Genomic DNA, 18,717 nt, shown 5'->3' on the forward strand with positions numbered 1-18,717 from the left:
TGTAAAAGTATGCGTTGTAACTTCATACATCCAATTCTGGGGTTTGGGTCCCATCTTTTATACACAGTTTCTCTTTGTTCTCTGAAGGCAGAGATGCCTTTGCCTAGTCTAAACCAGTTTTGGTCAGTCCTGGAGCACTCTGTTGACATGACTCCTTATTTCCTTTCAAAGTGCAGGGCAGAGAAATCAGACGCATCATAGGAGGTGGAGCCAGCATTGTGGAGGGAAGGCACAGCCCTATTCAGGTCCCAGGTGCACCTCCTCCCTCCCATCTAGATACAGATCTCTCTATTCACCACTGGGCTGACTCACCCTGTCTCCTGGAATCCCCCAGCCCCTGTCACTCAAACTCCAGAACAACCTAGCAAAGGCAGGCTTGGATAGTTAGACAAGAAAATACCTACTTTCTAAAAGTGGTATTTTCAAACACAGAATGTTACAATCAACTTTACTAAAAGATGCATTTAATCATTCTGAGTTCAGGCATACTAAACTCGAATTTCTACCATGTTCTCTGAGTCTGTTAGGATTATAAGATGTAATAACCAAACTGCCCATTCGTGCATATGGGGAATAGGTAGCCTTGTAATAGTGAAAAACGAAAATGGCTGTAATTCACTATTGGGACATGCCACACTCATCAGGGCTTGTCCTACCTTATACTTACAATGCACCCTGCCCGTGGGCATACTATAGGGGTGTCTGATATGAAGAAAAGAGAAGATTTATGGACTGGCAAGTGGGTGCACTTTAAGCATGGGCGTAAAATCCGTTCAGCTCGCGGATTTTGCGGATTTTCGGTAAATTCGCAATCCGCAAACTCTTGCGAATTTGCCGAAAATCCGTAAATTCGCACGCGGCGGATTTTTTTGCTTGGTGATACAATATTGCTGTGCGCGGCGTTCACTTACTGTCATTCAGCGTTTGCCGAGTTGTTTTTCTCGATATTTTGCGAGTGCTGCGCCATTTTGGATCTTGCTGCGGGATTCCGCGGGAGTTTGGCGACCGCGATTACGTCATCGCCGTTTGACACCTTGCACAGCGAGACTTTGTCAACGCGAGTACGCCGTGATCACGTATCGCGGGAGTTCGCAATTGCGAACACGTAGATGCGGCGGGCAGCAACAATCTCGCACTCGCAAAAGTACAAAATTTGCAATTCTGCTCAAGAAATCCACCAGCAAGCAGCATAAACCTTCTGAAAATGATGATTTTTATCAGAATACCTCCTCAGGTTGACATTTGCCAGCACTTTTTTTTTCAAGGAGTCCATTGGGGGCCGGGGGGGTTGGAGGAAGGAAGTGCCCCACAGTCTCCAACTTCCTGTTCCTGTCCAGCAGGCTCCTCCCAGTGCTTTCTTCATGTGCTGGTCACTTTCATTCGGATCTTGACCTGGAAGGATTACTTTTTGTGGATGCTGCTGGATATTTGGATTTGAGGCCTTTTTGACTTTCTTTGGATCACTTTTGGATTAGAAATTTCACAAGTAAGTTTGTTTGGGGCATTACAGTTGCTGCAACTACAATTTTGGAACTTTTTCAGAACATTAAATAAAATATATTGTGGGTAGCCACAGTATCAAGTAGGACCAGGGTTAGTTATGGGTGCATATACAACTGTTTTGTTGCATTTAAACATGATTTAGGGCATGGATGGCATTGGATTGTGGTGATTTTTGTGTGTTTTTCGATTTTTTTGGCTGCTGTTGGGGCCTTTTGCCCAGGGGCACTCAGTGGTGCATGGACTGAGTCTTTCTGTGGGGTCTCTTTAATGTAAACATCATGGAGGGCATGGGTGGCATTGGATTGTGGTGATTTTTGTGTGTTTTTCAATTTTTTGGGCTGTTGTTGGGGTCTTTTGCCCAGGGGTAGTGAGTGGTGCATGGACTGAGTCTTTCTGTGGGGTCTCTTTAATGTAAACATCATGGAGGACATGAATGGCATGGGATTGTGCTGATTTTTGTGTGTTTTTCGATTCTTTTGGCTGCTGCTGGGGCCTTTTGCCAGGGGCTAGTGAGTGGTGCATGGGCCTAGTCTTTCTGTGGGGTGACTTGAATTTAAACATCATTGAGGGCATGGATGGCATGGGATTAAGGTGATTTTTGTGTGTTTTTTGATTTTTGGGCTGTTGTTGAGGCCTTTTTCCCAGGGGTACTCAGTGGTGCATGGACTGAGTCTTTCTGTGGGGTCTCTTTAATGTAAACATCATGGAGGGCATGGATGACATTGGATTGTGGTGTTTTATGTGCGTTTGTTCGATTTTTTGGGGTGTTGATGGGCCTGTCCATGTGGGTGGAGGCCATTTTGAAGACTGGTACGGGCAGGGCCTGGCCATGTGGTGGGGGTCTAGGGGCCATTTTGAAGCCAGGCAGTGTGCTTTGTTGTGCCATAGGCCTGCACAAAGTCTGCCATGCTTTCATCCATTATGCCCAGGGGTACTCAGGGGTGCATGGGCCTAGTCTTTCTCTGTGCTGTCTTGAATTTGAACATAATTGAGGGCATGGATGGCATTGGATTGTGGTGATGTTTGTGTGTTTTTCGATTTTCGGGCTGCGGTTGGGGCCTTTTGCCCAGGGCTATTGAGTGGTGCATGGGCCTAGTCTTTCTGTGGGGTGTCTTGAATTTAAACATCATTGAGGGCATGGATGGCACTGGATTGTGGTGATTTTTGTGTGTTTTTCGATTTTTGGGCTATTGTTGGGGCCTTTTGCCCAGGGTTACTCAGTGGTGCATGTTCTGAGTGTTTCTGTGGGGTCTCTTTAATGTAAACATCATGGAGTGATTGGATGGCATTGGATTGTGGTGATTTTAGTGTGTTTTTTTGATTTTTTGGGGTGTTGATGTGCCTGTCCATGTGGGTGGGGGCCATTTTGTTGACTGGTACCGGCCGGGCCTGGCCATGTGGTGGGGGTCTAGGGGCCATTTTGAAGCCAGGCAGTGTGCTTTGTTGTGCCATAGGCCTGCACCCAGTCTGCCATGCTTTCCTCCATTATGCCCAGGGCTACTCAGGGGTGCTTGGGCTTAGTCTTTCTGTGGGGTGTCTTGAATTTGAACATGATTGAGGGCATGGATGGCATTGGATTGTGGTGATTTTTGTGTGTTTTTCGATTTTTGGGCTGTTGTTGGGGCCTTTTGCCCAGTGGTACTCAGTGGTGCATGGACTGAGTCTTTCTGTGGGGTCTCTTTAATGTAAACATCATGGAGGGCATGGATGGCATTGGATTGTGGTGATTTCTGTGTGTTTTTTCGATTTTTTGGGGAGTTGATGGGCCTGTCCATGTGGGTGGGGGCCATTTTGAGGACTGATACAGGCCGGGCCTGGCCATGTGGTGGGGGGTCCAGGGGCCATTTTGAAGCCAGGCAGTGTGCTTTGTTGTGCCATAGGCCTGCACCCAGTCTGCCATGCTTTCATCCATTATGCCCAGGGGTACTCAGGGGTGCATGGGCCTAGTCCTTCTGTGGGGTGTCTTGAATTTAAACATCATTGAGGGCATGGATGGCATGGGATTGTTGGGGCCTTTTGCCCAGGGGTACTCAGTGGTGTACGGACTGAGTCTTTCTGTGGGGTCTCTTTAATGTAAACATCATGGAGGGCATGGATGGCATTGGATTGTGGTGCTTTTTGTGTGTTTTTTCAATTTTCTGGGGTGTTGATGTGCCTGTCCATGTGGGTGGGGCCCATTTTGAGTGCTGGTACAGGCAGGCCCTGGCCATGTGCCTGGGGCAAGGGGCCATTTTGAATGCAGGCAGTGTTCTCAGGCCTGCACCCATTTTGCCTAGCTTTCTTCCATTATGCCCAGGGGTAGTGAGTGGTGCATGGGCCTAGTCTTTCTGTGGGGTGTCTTGAATTTAAACATCATTGAGGGCATGGATGGCATGTGATGGTGCTGATTTTTATTTGTTTTTTGAGTTTTTGGGGTGTATAACTGAACTGATGTTCCTCTGTCTTCCATTGCTTTTAGGTGCACAAGACTCAAGAGAACCACCAGTGCCAGGAAGAAGTCCTGCAGCGATGTGTGTGTGCAGCATAACGTCACGCACCGTCACTTCTGGCCACAGACAACTCTGCAACTCGTGCAACTGCGGCCTGCTGTTCTGACCTCTGAAGAAGATGGCCCCAAAAAAAGTTCCCCGTAGCTCCTCTAGCAAGAAAGTTGCCAGTAAGGAGCAGAAGAAGCAAGTTACCAAGGAGACTGGTGTGCCGACCGCCACATTTTTTGGGAATAAAAAAAAAAGTATGCCTGCAGCAGCAGCGGGATCTGCTGGGGACCAAGCTGGGAGCAGCACCCCCGCTCCATTGGGCTCAGTGCCACCACCACCACGTCAACTTAAGTCCAAGCCCTTGAGTGCTGCAGAGGCAGCCAGTCTACTTGTTCAATCACCATCGACCAGTGATGTTGGCTCATCGCAAGAAAGTAGCAGCAATGTCCCTCAATCAACACAAGTTGTTGTAACTCATCTGACGAGTGTTGAACAACCACAGCCGCAACAACAACCACATGTGCAAGTACAAGCCCATTTACATGTGGAAGGAGAGGCAGCGCAAGGAGATGCGCAAGCAGAGGTGCATGGAGGGGCACAAGGGCCCACAATAGTTGTTCCTCTCGAAGTAGGGGCGCATCAGGAAATCGACATTCAAGCCGAGGTATCATTTAAGGAAGCCACTCCTCCTGATGATCATTCATTGTCTTCCACATCCCTAGAAAGGAAAAGATCGAAGATGGTGTCTACATCTTCTTCAAGCCCACTTCCTTCTGATGATACGGATCAAACTTGGGAACCACCACTGCCGTCTGAGAGTGAGGCACACCATGATCTGACAAAGGTAGCTAAGTGTAAAAGGAAGGTCCCCGAAACTCTCATAGTTATGGAGTGTGATGCTGACGCTGAACAAGAAGTGGCGTATACTCCTGCTGATGAAGACTCTCACGACGATGACACAGTCATCATATCGTCACTCCAGCCTCAGCGGGCATGCAGCAAACAGACATTTTGACTCTAGCCCGAAAAGCTGCTGAGCGTGATGATGTTGTCGACGAGGAGGCAATGGGAACACCACCATCATTGGAGTTAACTAGTACACCACCACCTACCGCTTCCATATTTCTTTCTCACCAGAAGGGACCTCCATCCACCTCGACCTCAATTAGTGGAGGTGCAAGTGCACAACGTAGTAAAGTTCGGCAACACACATCCTCCACTTCATCTGGCATTAGCAGCATGACCACCACCAGTGTCGCCTCCTCCGGCCCCCACAGACATTTCAAATCCGCAGTTTGGGAGTTCTTTAGTGTTTGCCCAAAAAGGGAAAACATAGACATTTGTAGCATTTGTAAGGTTGCAGTTAGTCGTGGTAAGTTTGGTACCAACTTTGGTACCGGAGGCCAGAGAGGTCATCTTGAGAGACAACACACTGTCCAATGGCTTGTGCACCTAAAGGAGATCAAGGAAGCCCGAATTGGAAGTCAACAAACTGTACACGTTGATCTTTCATCTGACGATGACGAGGAAGAAGAAGCGTCAAACACTTCACTTTCACCCATTACCCCTGTCAGGAGCACACCCCCTGTGAGCCACACTAAGAGTGTGGGAGAGAGTGAGACACCAATGCGAAAAAGTTCATCATCAAGCGTAACTTGGTCGAAGAAGTCATCATCATCCCGTAAAATGGTCCAGCCCACCATTAGAACCATGTTGTTTTCAGAAGCGCCATTTGAACGCAACCACCCACTGGCACGTCTGTATAACACTAAGCTGGCTAAAATGCTAGCTCTGGACCTTCTCCCTTTTTCTTTTGTGGAAGGGGTTGGTTTTCTAGAATTAGTGGCAACGCTCAGCCCTAAATAGGAGGTTCCTAACCGGTTCTGTTTTGCCAGAGTTGCGGTTCCAGCACTACATGAAGATGTGCTGGAGGTGATTGGGGCAGCTTTGCAGAAGAGTGCTGTTCACACTATACATCTGACAACCAGTGGCGGCTGGTGATATTTGAAAGAGGTGGGGCATAACAGTTTGGGATGTGTGCCCTATGGCGAGTGAGCGTAGGGAGCAAAGCTGATAGTCATAGGAGGCACATGGAGCTTAAGCCTCAGGTAGCTCCTGCTCTGCCCTTCAAAGATCCTAACAGCACCTGGGCAGCATCCTTGGAGACTACTGCACACCCTGTGAGCATGTCTGTACCCCAGGTGTGTTCTGATACCCCAGACAGCTCATGAGGGGTCAGAAAGAACTCATAAAGCGACAACTCTGATGTGAACACAAAGATTTCCCTGGGTTCCTAATGTTGGCCCCTGTGCCCAAGATAGATTCGATACTCCGGGCAGTTTTTCACCACGGAACAAATGTGGACCACGTGGAATTAAGTGCATTCAAACTTGTTTTATTTTACACTAACAGGTCTCACCCCATACTTCTTGTCGTCTCGGCCCCAAGTTTGCTCACTCCACTCCCCTCAGGAAAGTTCTGATACCTTTTTTTATGCACGTGAGAGAGCACAAATTTGAATAGAAATTATGTATAGGCCGTATTTACAAGCACTTTGTATAACGTAGGAATGAAACGTATATCGTAACGTGAAGTTGACACTTATAGTATAAAGTTAACTGATATAATCCAAAGTAATATAGGAAATGTAACTATATTCACTTTAGAACATGTATTAGATTTAGAAGGCCCGTATATGTAGTGGGCTGATGTAGAGACGGTGTAGAAATGCTTACGAAATGTAAAAACGTGCAAAGTAGAATTCATGTACGTGTGTAACTTTAAACGAAGAAACAGCGAGAAATGAAACGTGAAGAAATATGTAGAACATATATAAAACGATATTGCGAATGATGATATGAAGTTATGCTTACGTAGTTTATATTCTATGTACAATGTATTCATATATGTGTAACAGACTTTTGCTAAATACGAATATATAATGTGTGTTAAAGGTTATATTGTGTAGAAGGCTTTCTGTGAGAACGCTAGAGGGGTTTAGGTCATTTGTGATTCTAACCTGACTGACCAAGGGTTAGCAGGAACACAGTCCAATGTATATAATTTAGCGGACTTACAGGAGTCGTAAATAGTTTGATGTGGACATGAGAGCCAAAAAGTCTAGCACTTGTTAGATTTAAGGTGACAACGCTGGACAAGGTTTATGGCCTGAACGTGATGAGAAGCGCTAAGAATTTGAGACTTGTTTTTGAATGACCATTCACAGGACCTAGAAGGTCAAGGAATAGCAGTCGTAAGTTAAAGTCTTGTTTAAGTTCATATGATTTCTGATCTGAAAGTGTCAATTGAAATTGCCAATAAGAAGATGAAGATGACATCTAAAGAAGAAAGGTCAACTTAACGGACGGCGAAAGAGATGAAGCAATGGACAAAGCTAGAAGCTGACATCATCGGGGAAAGTCCGAGGTGGGCGTCAAGGGGCGTTCCACCCACACTAGGATTGTGTATTTTAGGGACAGCACCCCGGGGATAAGTTAGCAATTGGAGATTAGGAACAGCGAGGGAATTGCTCAAGAGAGAAGGCAAGGGTAGATGCCTTGAGCAGATGCGTTGAGAGAGATCAGAGCGCAAGAGAGCAGTAGGCCGAGGACCCTTAAGAAGAGCGGATGGGTAGGCAGAAAGGGTACTGCTTCTTAGACTTAAGTTACCTTTAGAGGCTAAGAGAGTTTGAACTTCTTTGAAAGTCAAACTGCTGACACCTTTTTAGGGAAGAAACTAACGAAGTAGGGATGTCACATAGCATAGAGTAGGGACAGATTTAACGTGATATTTTTTCTCTTTCTGTAGAAGACGCCAAAGAACCACTTCACATCGAAGCTTTAAATTGCTGAATGTGGATTTGATTTTGTATTCTTTTGTATACTTTGATCCCGAGAGGATTGTATTTGCATTTAACTTTGACTTTTATATAAAACTTTTAAACTTTATCAGTTGTAAGTGGTTCTTCCGAGTGGCGTCCGTTAATGGGGTTTGTCTAAACCGATACAGGGGTTGTCTTTTACTCAATGACAGATACTAGCGGTCCAAAACAGATGAATGAGATAAGTTATTAAATTGATCATAAATTGATATCAAAATCTCATTCCCCGCAGTTGGTAGCAGAGGATGGTTATCTTCTTGAGGAAGACGACCTAGGCCAGGTTTAGTTTACCCCAAGGTCCCTAGTCATCGACGACCAGAAGAAGAATCCCTGCCGAAGACAGTGCTGACGGTGCGACGAGAGAAAAGCAGCAGAATCGGTCGAGAGTGAGTATAAGGGTCATGCGTTGTAAGATTGCGGTGTTTTATGTTGTTCCTGTGTTGTAATGTCAAGCGGAGTTGAATGCCTGTAGTGTGATTGAGGGAAGGTTGTGAGCGCGCGCAACCGGATGAAATCTTATGTCCAGAGGACTTAAGTGGTTCGGGTGTATCGAACACCCAGAGTAATTTGTCTACCATTGAAAGGGAGTCATGAGGTACCATTGATTTCCCGACAGACCGATGATAGGGGGAGCGTAAGAGTGAGTGAATGAGTAACGGACGCTGGTCGTACGTTTACTGTGTGTAAGTAACCTATCAGTTGAGGCGATCGTCTGACTGTAAGAGGGAAGACGTTTCGTCAGTTGAGGTGACAATTACAGTTAGACTGTGGCCGTACAGTCAGAGAAAAGTGATCGCTTGGACGGAAGTAGTCATTTTTCAGTGTATGAATGAAAACGCATGTGAAATCGTGAGACAAATTGAGAACGGAGGAGAATTGCTGCAAGAGGGAACGAGTGACGTCAGCATAGAACCGCGCTGAGATTGGTTAGTTTGTCAGACGTCAGCGAAGAGTCGCACTGAGATAGGCCGGTTAGCGAGAGCCGCGTAGGGATTGGTTGGTCATCATCGGGACGTAAACAAGGAAGAGTAAGAGGAAAATCGTAAATTATCGAAAATGAAGTGTTTTAAGAGTTTAAGAGCACTCTTTAGGAGAAATAGAAGAAACTTATATGCCGGAGAAGAAGCTCCACCAGAAGGCACACCAGCTTATTATATGGCAGTGAATGTAGGCTTACACTCGATATTATGGATCTCCGAGTGGAATAAGCTAACTGAAGGGAGTAAGGAACTGACGTTCCCGAGATTCGGAACGTTTAAACTAGATGTATTGAACGAACTAAAAGCGGTAATGCTTGCAACAAGACCTCTACCGAGGCCAACACAGTTCGAAGCACTTAGTGTATGGTTTAGAACAGCACACGAAAAGAGCGTAAAGAGGCGCCAAGAAAGAGTGAGACGATCAGTAAAGGCAGTACAAGATGCCAAATGGGATGAGGAAGCTAAGAAATGGAGAGTGCAAAAGATAGAAGCAGACAAACTGTTCACCATGATAGAAGCCACGGGAGAAAAGAAACCTCTAGAGGAAGAAGAGGAAAGCGAGACAGAAGAGGAACTGATAGAGAGGCTATTGACAGATAGACCACCTCCGTACAGCGGAGGGGCCGCAAGTCCTATATTACCACAAGAGGACGGAGCTAGATGGGGAGAATATAAATCGATCCCAGTATCAGAGTGGGATGCCAAGAAAGAGGAGGAGGTACCTCAATCTAGTTCCGAGCAGAGAGTAGTGGGAAGATTTGTGGTCCAGAAAATCCCAGAAACACAACGTGCAAGGTCTTACCAAATGCCAGACGCTCTACAAGTACCGGTTACCATAGGCCCTATCGTGTCGATCTACAACCCAGAAGGGGTCCAGCAGGAGGAACAGGCACGATGGGACAGGGAAAGGGCAGAGATGGAGAATAGGGATCAGAGACAGATATTAGCACCGATGAGTCGGAGTACCCCATTAGATACCGAAGTAGGTCCCTGGGTAGAACATGGGCGTCAAAGAGGGCCAATGGACTTAAGGGGACCAAAACCGAAGTCCTTTAAGGAATTAAGGGAATACCTGAAGGATTGGGATACGGCCGAGGAGAGTAGGAATAAAAGTGTAGAAACAGGAGCTGAGTGGAGAGACCAAGATAATCGGGTTCTCTCTCATTGTGGAGCTGGAGAAAGCAGCCCGGAGTGGGAGAGAGGGAGTCAGGAAAGCAGAGGAAATAATTGTCCTACTATCAGCGGCAATAGGCAAATGTGCGACGACAGGAGTACAGGGTGTGGCGAAGTGCCTCGCGTCACCTTTAGTGAGGGAGAACAAAGGACGCAGGAGTACCGTAATACTTTCAGATGCACTCACCATACCCCGGGTGAAACAGTGCAACATTGGAATCACGGAAACATGGAGAGTCGCGAAGCGTCTCGACATGCATCCGGCGATAGTAGACAAAATCATGACAATGTAGGGAGTCGCGAAACGTCTCGCCATACTTCTGGTGATCAGGATCGAGATCGTGGGAGCATGGGGAGCCATGAAGGACCTTATCGTTTATTGAGCGACACCAGACAGCAAGCGAGTTACAGTGATGTTGAACAGAACGGTGGATCCTATCTCGTATCTGGAGAAACCGAGCCAAAAAGGCGCAATGTAGGGGTGAGGGATGGAGTAATGTTCCACCACACCCCACGGGAAGATGGAAAGGCTTGGGATCTAGAGAGGTGGGAACAAAGAGATGGAAGGAAAACGCCTCATAACTCACCTGTGTTTAGGCGTAGGGCGCATAGTGGAGGTGAGAGGGGTATGAGCGAACCACTTAGGACTGACATACTGAGAGCTGAAATAAAAGCAAACCGGCTCGACGTAATGAGTTTGAAGTCAGACTTAGATGAAATAATTGACGGCACAGTGAAAATAGAGAGATTAGAATTGTACGCACCAGATGAAATATTGTTTTTATCCAAGGATGTTACTCGGAGAGCGAGGTCAGCTCATGAAAATTTATCGAATTTAGCAAATAGATATATGATAGACCTATCACGAACTAAAGCTTTACAGGGTAACCATAGGCTAACTTGCTCAGATCAGGATCTGGATGAGCGTAGAACGATCGCGCTGAAAGTACACATAAGGGAATTGGTTCAGAGTATTAGAATATGGAGAGATCTGGATAGATGGGAGGAAAGATGGTCTAAGAAGGGATCCGTAAGAAGGAGTTCACTTACAAGGTCCCCGGATACAGACCTAATGCGAATGGAAGCATTCCCATTGCGAGAAATCGCGAACGGAAATTACGTTCATGTACCCTGGAGTAGGGGGGATTTAGCGGCATTTACTAATTCCTTCCCAAAGCTCAGAGAAAATCCCGTTGAGTGGTACAAGCAGGTAGAAAGATTCGTGAAGATCTCGAAGGTACTGTGGATCGATTTGAACACATTGTTCGATATCGTAGTACCCGGAGATTTGTGGACGGCATGTAAGCTTAGTGTTGAATGGCCTACTTGTGAGCCTCCGAGAGACACACGGACGAATGGTCCATCAGTCAGAGTCATGGAGAAATACGAAAGAGTCATAACATGGCTGAAAGAGAAGGTGCCAGTGCACAATATAGACTGGGTTAAGATAGATCGAACTACTCAGGAGCCGAAGGAAACAGTCCATGAGTTTTATGAGAGATTGCTGAAAGCATTCAAGCAGTACAGTGGGTTAGATGTAATGGATCCTAAAGACATAGGGCAGTTCGTGTCGAAGTTTGTTCTTGGACTAAGACCAGACATAATCCTAATGATACAACAACATCTAATCTGTTGGCAGAACAAGCCTTTAGATGAAATTTTGAGGTATGCAAGGTACTGTAGCGATGAAATAGATTCTAAAGCGAAGAAACTCAAGGAAAAGTTAATGCTGGTACAAATGCAAGCAGCTGTAAAGGGTGGACAGCGGCAACAGGGAACAGGAACGCAAGCAAAGAAACAGAATAATCAGAGCAGAGATGAGGAAGAAAGACCGAGACCGAGAATGGATATTGCGACACTGAAAAAGACAACTAGATGTCATCAGTGTAACGAAGTGGGACATTGGCGACGCGAGTGTCCTTACAATGTTGAGACAGGGGAATTAGAACAAGAGGAGGAAGAGGTACAGAATAACGTGGTTAAGGGAGCCGCAGCCCCGAAGGGAAAGTTTATCAAAGGGGGGACTCAGACTCCTCGAGCCCCGTTTCCTCAACCACCTCGCATCACAAACGGAGGGAAAACCTATAGACAAATGCCATTGTTTGTAGGAGGAGAAGAATGTTACTACGTTGATCCTCTTACAGGGCAACGAGTAAACAGGGAGGAAGACTGTACTCTAGGAGCAGCCCTGGAAGTAGATCAGAGAGGACCATACGTAGAGGCTGAAGTGGCTGGATGTCCTACAACCTTTTTGGTAGATACGGGTGCTACTCGATCCACGTTGAGATCAGCGGTAGTCCCAGGTTTGCCAATATCGGGAGAGACGATTCAGGTGGTAGGAGTCGCAAACAAGAGGATGACTAATCCTCTGACCGAACCAGTGTCAGTAAAGATAGGGAATTACAGTGACGAACATCAGTTTGTGATCTGTGATTCTAGCCCTGTGTGTTTGCTAGGAAGAGATCTATTGTGTAAACTGAATTGCACAATACATTGTACACCTGAAGGAGTAGAAGTGCAGACAAATGATGAGGATGCTGATTTTAAAATTGTAAACTCGCAAGAGTGCGTGGAACTATATCCTACTTTAACAGTGGAGGAACTTCCACAGGATTTGAGAGAGAAAGTGTCAGCTGAGGTGTGGGATTTTACTGGAGAAGGAATAGGACTGATTAAAGGAGTGGAACCAGTAAAAATCTTGGTAAGAGCCAATGCTGAGTATCCAAGAACCCCACAATATAAGTTGACTCCAGAGACGATTGCAGGAATAAAGCCTGTGATCGAATCCATGATTAAACAGGGAATACTGAAGGAGATCGTGGGAAGTCCATGTAACTCCCCGATTATGGGTTTGCAGAAGCCTAGTGGAAAATACAGAATAGTGCAGGATCTTCGGAAGATTAATAACATTGTTGTCTCATGTTGTCCAGTGGTACCGAATCCATCAGTGATATTATTTCAGATACCGTTCCAAGCTGAATGGTTTACAGTGATAGATTTGTGCCAGGCTTTCTTTTCGATACCTTTAGACGAAGAGAGTCAGTATCTTTTCGCTTTTAAGCTGGAAGATCGCGTTTTAACATGGTGTCGTATCCCTCAGGGGTATACAGAAAGCCCATCGATCTTTAACCAGTTATTAAAACGAAACCTTGAAAGTCTAGTACTGCCCAAGAATTCGGTTCTAGTCCAGTACATAGACGACCTCCTAGTTGCATCAGAAACTGAGGAAGCTTGCAAAGAAGACACCATAACCTTGTTAAATCACTTGGCCGAGAATGGACACAAGGTGTCTCCAAGTAAATTGCAATATTGTAAGACTGAAGTGCAATACTTGGGCCATAGGATTGAAAAGGGAAAGCGGAAGGTGTCTCCAGACAGAATAGAGGCGATCATGAAAATGAATGCGCCTACAACACAAAGAGAAGTCAGGATGTTCCTAGGAATGGTCGGTTACTGTCGACAGTGGATAGCCAACTTCTCACTGAAGGCAAAACCGTTATTACAACTGACGCACAAAGGAGTAAGTGATCCGGTACCATGGGACAAAGATTGTTTGATGGCGTTTTTGCAGCTGAGGGAGGACTTATGTCGTGCCCCGGCTTTAGGAATGCCTGATTACACGAAGCCATTTTTGCTTTACTGCTGCGAAAGAGAGGGATGCGCTTTAGCAGTTTTAGCTCAGATCCATGGAGATGCGCGTAGACCAGTGGCGTATTTTTCGGCTACATTAGATCCAGTAGCCGCAGCGTTGCCCGGATGTCTCAAATCCGTAGCCGCAACGGGTGTCAGCATTGAACGATCTGAAAGCGTAGTTATGGGTCATCAGTTAGAGGTGTATGTACCACATTCTGTAGAATTGTTAATGACCAGGACTAAGACTCAGCATCTGACAAATAGCAGGCTCACACGCTACGAGCAAGTCATACTGGCTGCCGAGAATGTGACCCTGAAAAGATGCTCCGTCTTGAATCCTGCAACTTTGATGCCACTTCTGAATGAGGTGGATGATGAAAATTGTACAGATCATGACTGCCTTGATGTGACTGAACTATGCACCAAACCGAGACCCGATATTGTAGATGAGCCATTGACTGACCCAGATGAAATTTTCTTCGTTGATGGTTCATGTGTAAGAGACAATGTCGGTCAGCTGAGAGCAGCTTATGCAGTTTGCACAATTACGAGAGTAATAGAAGCCGCTTGCCTGGAAGGAGTACACTCCGCTCAGGTAGCTGAAATTGTTGCTTTGACTCGTGCTTGCTTAGCAGGCGACAAACTTCGAGTCACCATATACACCGATAGTCAGTATGGTTTCGGGGTAGTTCACGATTACGGGCAGTTATGGTCTCAAAGAGGTTACATGACCTCCTCGGGTTCTCCCATTAGGAATGGAGAATTCGTGAGACTTTTGTTAGAGGCATTGCAAAAACCGATGGCCATAGCAGTGGTCAAATGTGCAGCCCATACAAAGAATGTTGACTTTGTGTCACTAGGAAACCGCTACGCAGATGAAGTAGCGCGTTATTGTGCAGAACAGGGATATTCTCACACTGATATAAAGGTGGGGGGAATCCAAGAAAGAACTGAATTGACTATGTTGTTAGATACTGTAGATACGTGGGATGAATTACGAAGTATTCAGGAAAATGCACCAGATGATGAGAAAAAGAGTTGGGAAACAGCTGGTTGTTCTAGAAGTGAAATGAACTTTTGGATCTCTGCAGATGGGAGAGCAGTTTTACCAAATGAACTTGTTAGTCCAATGGCAAGGAAATTGCATGGATCAGCACACATAGGAAGAGATGCTATGGTGAGAGTATTCAGACAAACGTGGTTCAACCCTAAATTTAGAGTAGCGGCAGAAGCTGTGTGTCAGCGATGTACGATCTGTCAGCAACTAAATGTGGGAAAGAGAACACCAGTTACACTGAGTCACATTGGGAGGTCTGGGGGGCCTTTCAATAGAATGCAGCTTGATTTCATTGAAATGCCTAAATGCAATAGACTCAGATACGTTTTAGTGATTGTGTGCATATTTTCTAGATGGGTTGAGGCTTACCCTACACGTAGGTGCGACACACTTACGGTAGCAAAATTGTTACTTAGAGAGTTAATACCGAGGTTTGGGGTGCCATCCTCTTTGGAATCGGACAGAGGAACTCATTTTAACAGCGAAATAGTGAAGATGCTATGTTCAGCCTTGAATATCGATCAGAAGTTACACTGCAGCTATCGACCAGAAGCTTCAGGGATTGTAGAGCAAATCAACAGCACGATAAAGTCCAGACTTGCCAAAGTTTGTTCAGCAACATCCCTGAGTTGGCCAGACGCACTTCCAGTGGTTCTTATGAGCATACGTAGCACACCTGATAGAAGAACAGGTCTCTCTCCTCATGAAGTCCTAATGGGGAGAGCTATGAGATTGCCATCGGTTCCGACTGCAGCTCTAGTGAACATCACAGACGATTTGATCTTGGACTACTGTAAGGGACTATCTGATGCCGTTAATTCTGTGTCCCTCCAGGTCCAGGCTGCAGAGGTTCCATCAGCACAAGATTTGTGCCATGACCTGAGTCCGGGAGACTGGGTCCTGGTGAAGAAGCATGTCAGGAAGAACTGCTTAGATGTGCGCTGGAGAGGACCGTTTCAAGTTATACTTGTAACGAATACCGCAGTAAAGTGTGGAGGACTGCCAAACTGGATACATGCCTCACACACCCGAAGAGTGCCAACACCTCTAGAAGAAACAGCTCCTCTCTCGGATGAGAATCCAGCAGAAAGTGGAGAAGCCATAGAGGGGGAAAGCCAAGCTGTGGAGGTGAGCGAAGAGGCTGAGATTGAGACGGAACAGGACGACGAAGGTCAGGACACTAGTGGGACCGAAGTCGCCTCAGGAGAAGAAAGCAATTGGGAGTCCGACACAGATATCGAACAAATTGAGAGGGACCAAGAGACGGGTCCTAGGACAAGGAGTGGAAGGACAAAGAGAGACGAAGCCAGTTGGCCGGAGAGAAAGAAAAGGCCAAGCTCAGAAGAAAAGCAAGAAAGAACTCTTGTTCCGATTGCAGAGGAATCAGACCAGGAGGAGGAAACTACAGACTCAGGAACTGAGAGTCCAAGGAGATCGAGAAGGGTACGTGTGCCCTGCAGAAGGTACGCCACCCCAGAGTGGACTTATCTAGCAGATGTCTTGGGGACAGAAATCTGGGAGAGTGAAGAAAGTGAAAGTAATCGATCACGATCCATTTGTGGCAGTGGAGATATGGATGTTGATGCCTGGACTCGAGACTGAGGGGTTACTGACTTTCACACTTCCCATACCCCCATATTTGAGTCAAATTCAAGATCTAGTGCTAAAAAGATTACAATTTCCAACTTTTGGCCAGCAAATGCCAGAAGAAGAAGAAAAAGTTATTCGTTTTGAATTATTAGAAATTGTTGTGAAAGCTGCAGGTCCGAAAATAATTGTTGATGCATAAGAGACTTTTGTATATAAGCTATAAAGAAGAAGATAACTTAGCGCCGAGTGGAAAGAAGAATAAAATTAGGGACTACATTTAGAGGACGGAGAAGGGTTAGGGTTGTCTGTTGCTAAAAGAGAAAAGACATTGTTGCGAAAAAGAGACTTTGTTGATAAAAAGAACTTTACAGACTGAGAAAGCAAATAAAGCAAACAAAGACTGCAGAAGGAAAACTTTTTCGCAAAAGAAGGAGCTACGCTGTTTTGATGACATGGAGAACGGCAACCCAAAGCGAAAGGCTAGATGTATAGTAGGTACACTAATAGCAGTAGTAATTTTTCTCATAATTACAGTAGTGACGATATCGTACATCATAGGACAGGAGAACGATAAAGAAATAGTAAATATAAAAACTGTAACGACTTTGAAACCTGCTCTTGCGGGAAAAAAGGAGGAGAGCAATGTTATACGTGAAAAGGCGTTATTGACAGATGAAGCTCGTAGATTACACGTAGACGAGTCACAGGGAAACTTTAGGTCAAACGCATATGCTAAACTGTTATATGAATATATCGATGCTATGGAGGTCAAAGATTGCTATGTTTGTATGCAATTGCCGGCTTCTGTAGACGAAGGCATTAGATATCATCATCTCCCATTGACTTATGGGATAACATGTAGTTTACTGCTTAGTATATTTTATGGTAGAGAAGGGTTTGAGTACTACTTTTCAAATTATGATTCGGTACTGCCTGAAGTTCCGAATTATAAGCAAATGAATAAGTGGGACTATTACAAAAAGGAGGATAGATTAGCCAAATTCTTTCTTCCATGGGATACACTAGATACATCATATGCACGCAGAAATAATCTAACTTGCAAGGTATCAGAGGTAGAGAAGAAGTTCATAGGACAAGTAGACGATAGATACAGAAGGCAGAAGATTCTAAAAATGTCAGGACAATGGAAAACGGATTGGACCGAAGAAGAGAAGGCGCATAAAAAGAAAGGTAGCAATGGTCCAATAGCATTGGATAGAACGCAGAAAGGAAAGTTATGTTTAACTCGAAGCAAGACATATTATGAGAGTGTATTTGTAGGTGAAGTGAATTGCGAACATGCTTTTCGTTTAGAGTACTATACGAAAGATTTTATGAAAGGAATGCAAGCTATTCCGAATGTGTATTTTGTATGTGGAAGAAATGCCTATGTAAAACTACCTGACAATTGGTATGGTTCGTGTTACTTGGCAATTGTCTTCCCCAAAATATATCATGCAAAAGATGTAGCGATAATAGAAGGAAAGGCTTCGAGGAGAACGAAAAGGGAAGTAGGAGACGCAGAAGTAGTAGGAGATGTATTTGGAGCAATGTGTCCTATGTTAGGTTTAATACTTAACGATGTTAAGATCAGGAGACTGGCTACAGTTGTAGATAGATTATCTGCAAGTACTGCAAGATCATTAATGCTGGTAGAAGGTGAGATGCAGTCGATTAGAGCAATGGTTCTTCAGAACCGACTTGCTTTAGATGTACTGCTAGCAAAAGAAGGCGGAGTTTGTAAGGCTTTGAAGGTCCAGGAATGTTGTACTTATATTCCTGATAATTCAAAACCACTTGAGAAAGTCATACGGAACATTACGCAGATTCATCAAGAGATCGAAGATTTATCCAAAACAAATGTTTGGGAAAAGGTTGGTCATGGAGTAGGAAAGGTTGGGAGTTGGTTTGCCAACCTTGGGAAAAGTATAGTATGGTACATATTAAAGCCTGTATTGATAGTAATAATTTGTATAATCACATTGTTAGGTTTAGTAAAATTGTATAAATGGTATAGATCGAACCGGTTACAGCGAACAATGAGAGAGCAAGAAAGGAGATTAGCTGCTTTACAAGATCAACAGTATAAAAGTTTAAGAGCTCTCGAAACTATGAAAAGAGGGAATATTGTAACTAGTTCTGTTTAGAGATGTTATTCAAATTACATTTAGTGATGACTCCTAGAAGTCATCAAAGGGGGGACTGAGAGAGCACAAATTTGAATAGAAATTATGTATAGGCCGTATTTACAAGCACTTTGTATAACGTAGGAATGAAACGTATATCGTAACGCGAAGTTGACACTTATAGTATAAAGTTAACTGATATAATCCAAAGTAATATAGGAAATGTAACTATATTCACTTTAGAACATGTATTAGATTTAGAAGGCCCGTATATGTAGTGGGCTGATGTAGAGACGGT

This window comes from Lissotriton vulgaris, chromosome 1_2 (genome assembly GCF_964263255.1).
Source record: "Lissotriton vulgaris chromosome 1_2, aLisVul1.2, whole genome shotgun sequence".
In the NCBI taxonomy this organism is placed as follows: domain Eukaryota; kingdom Metazoa; phylum Chordata; class Amphibia; order Caudata; family Salamandridae; genus Lissotriton; species Lissotriton vulgaris.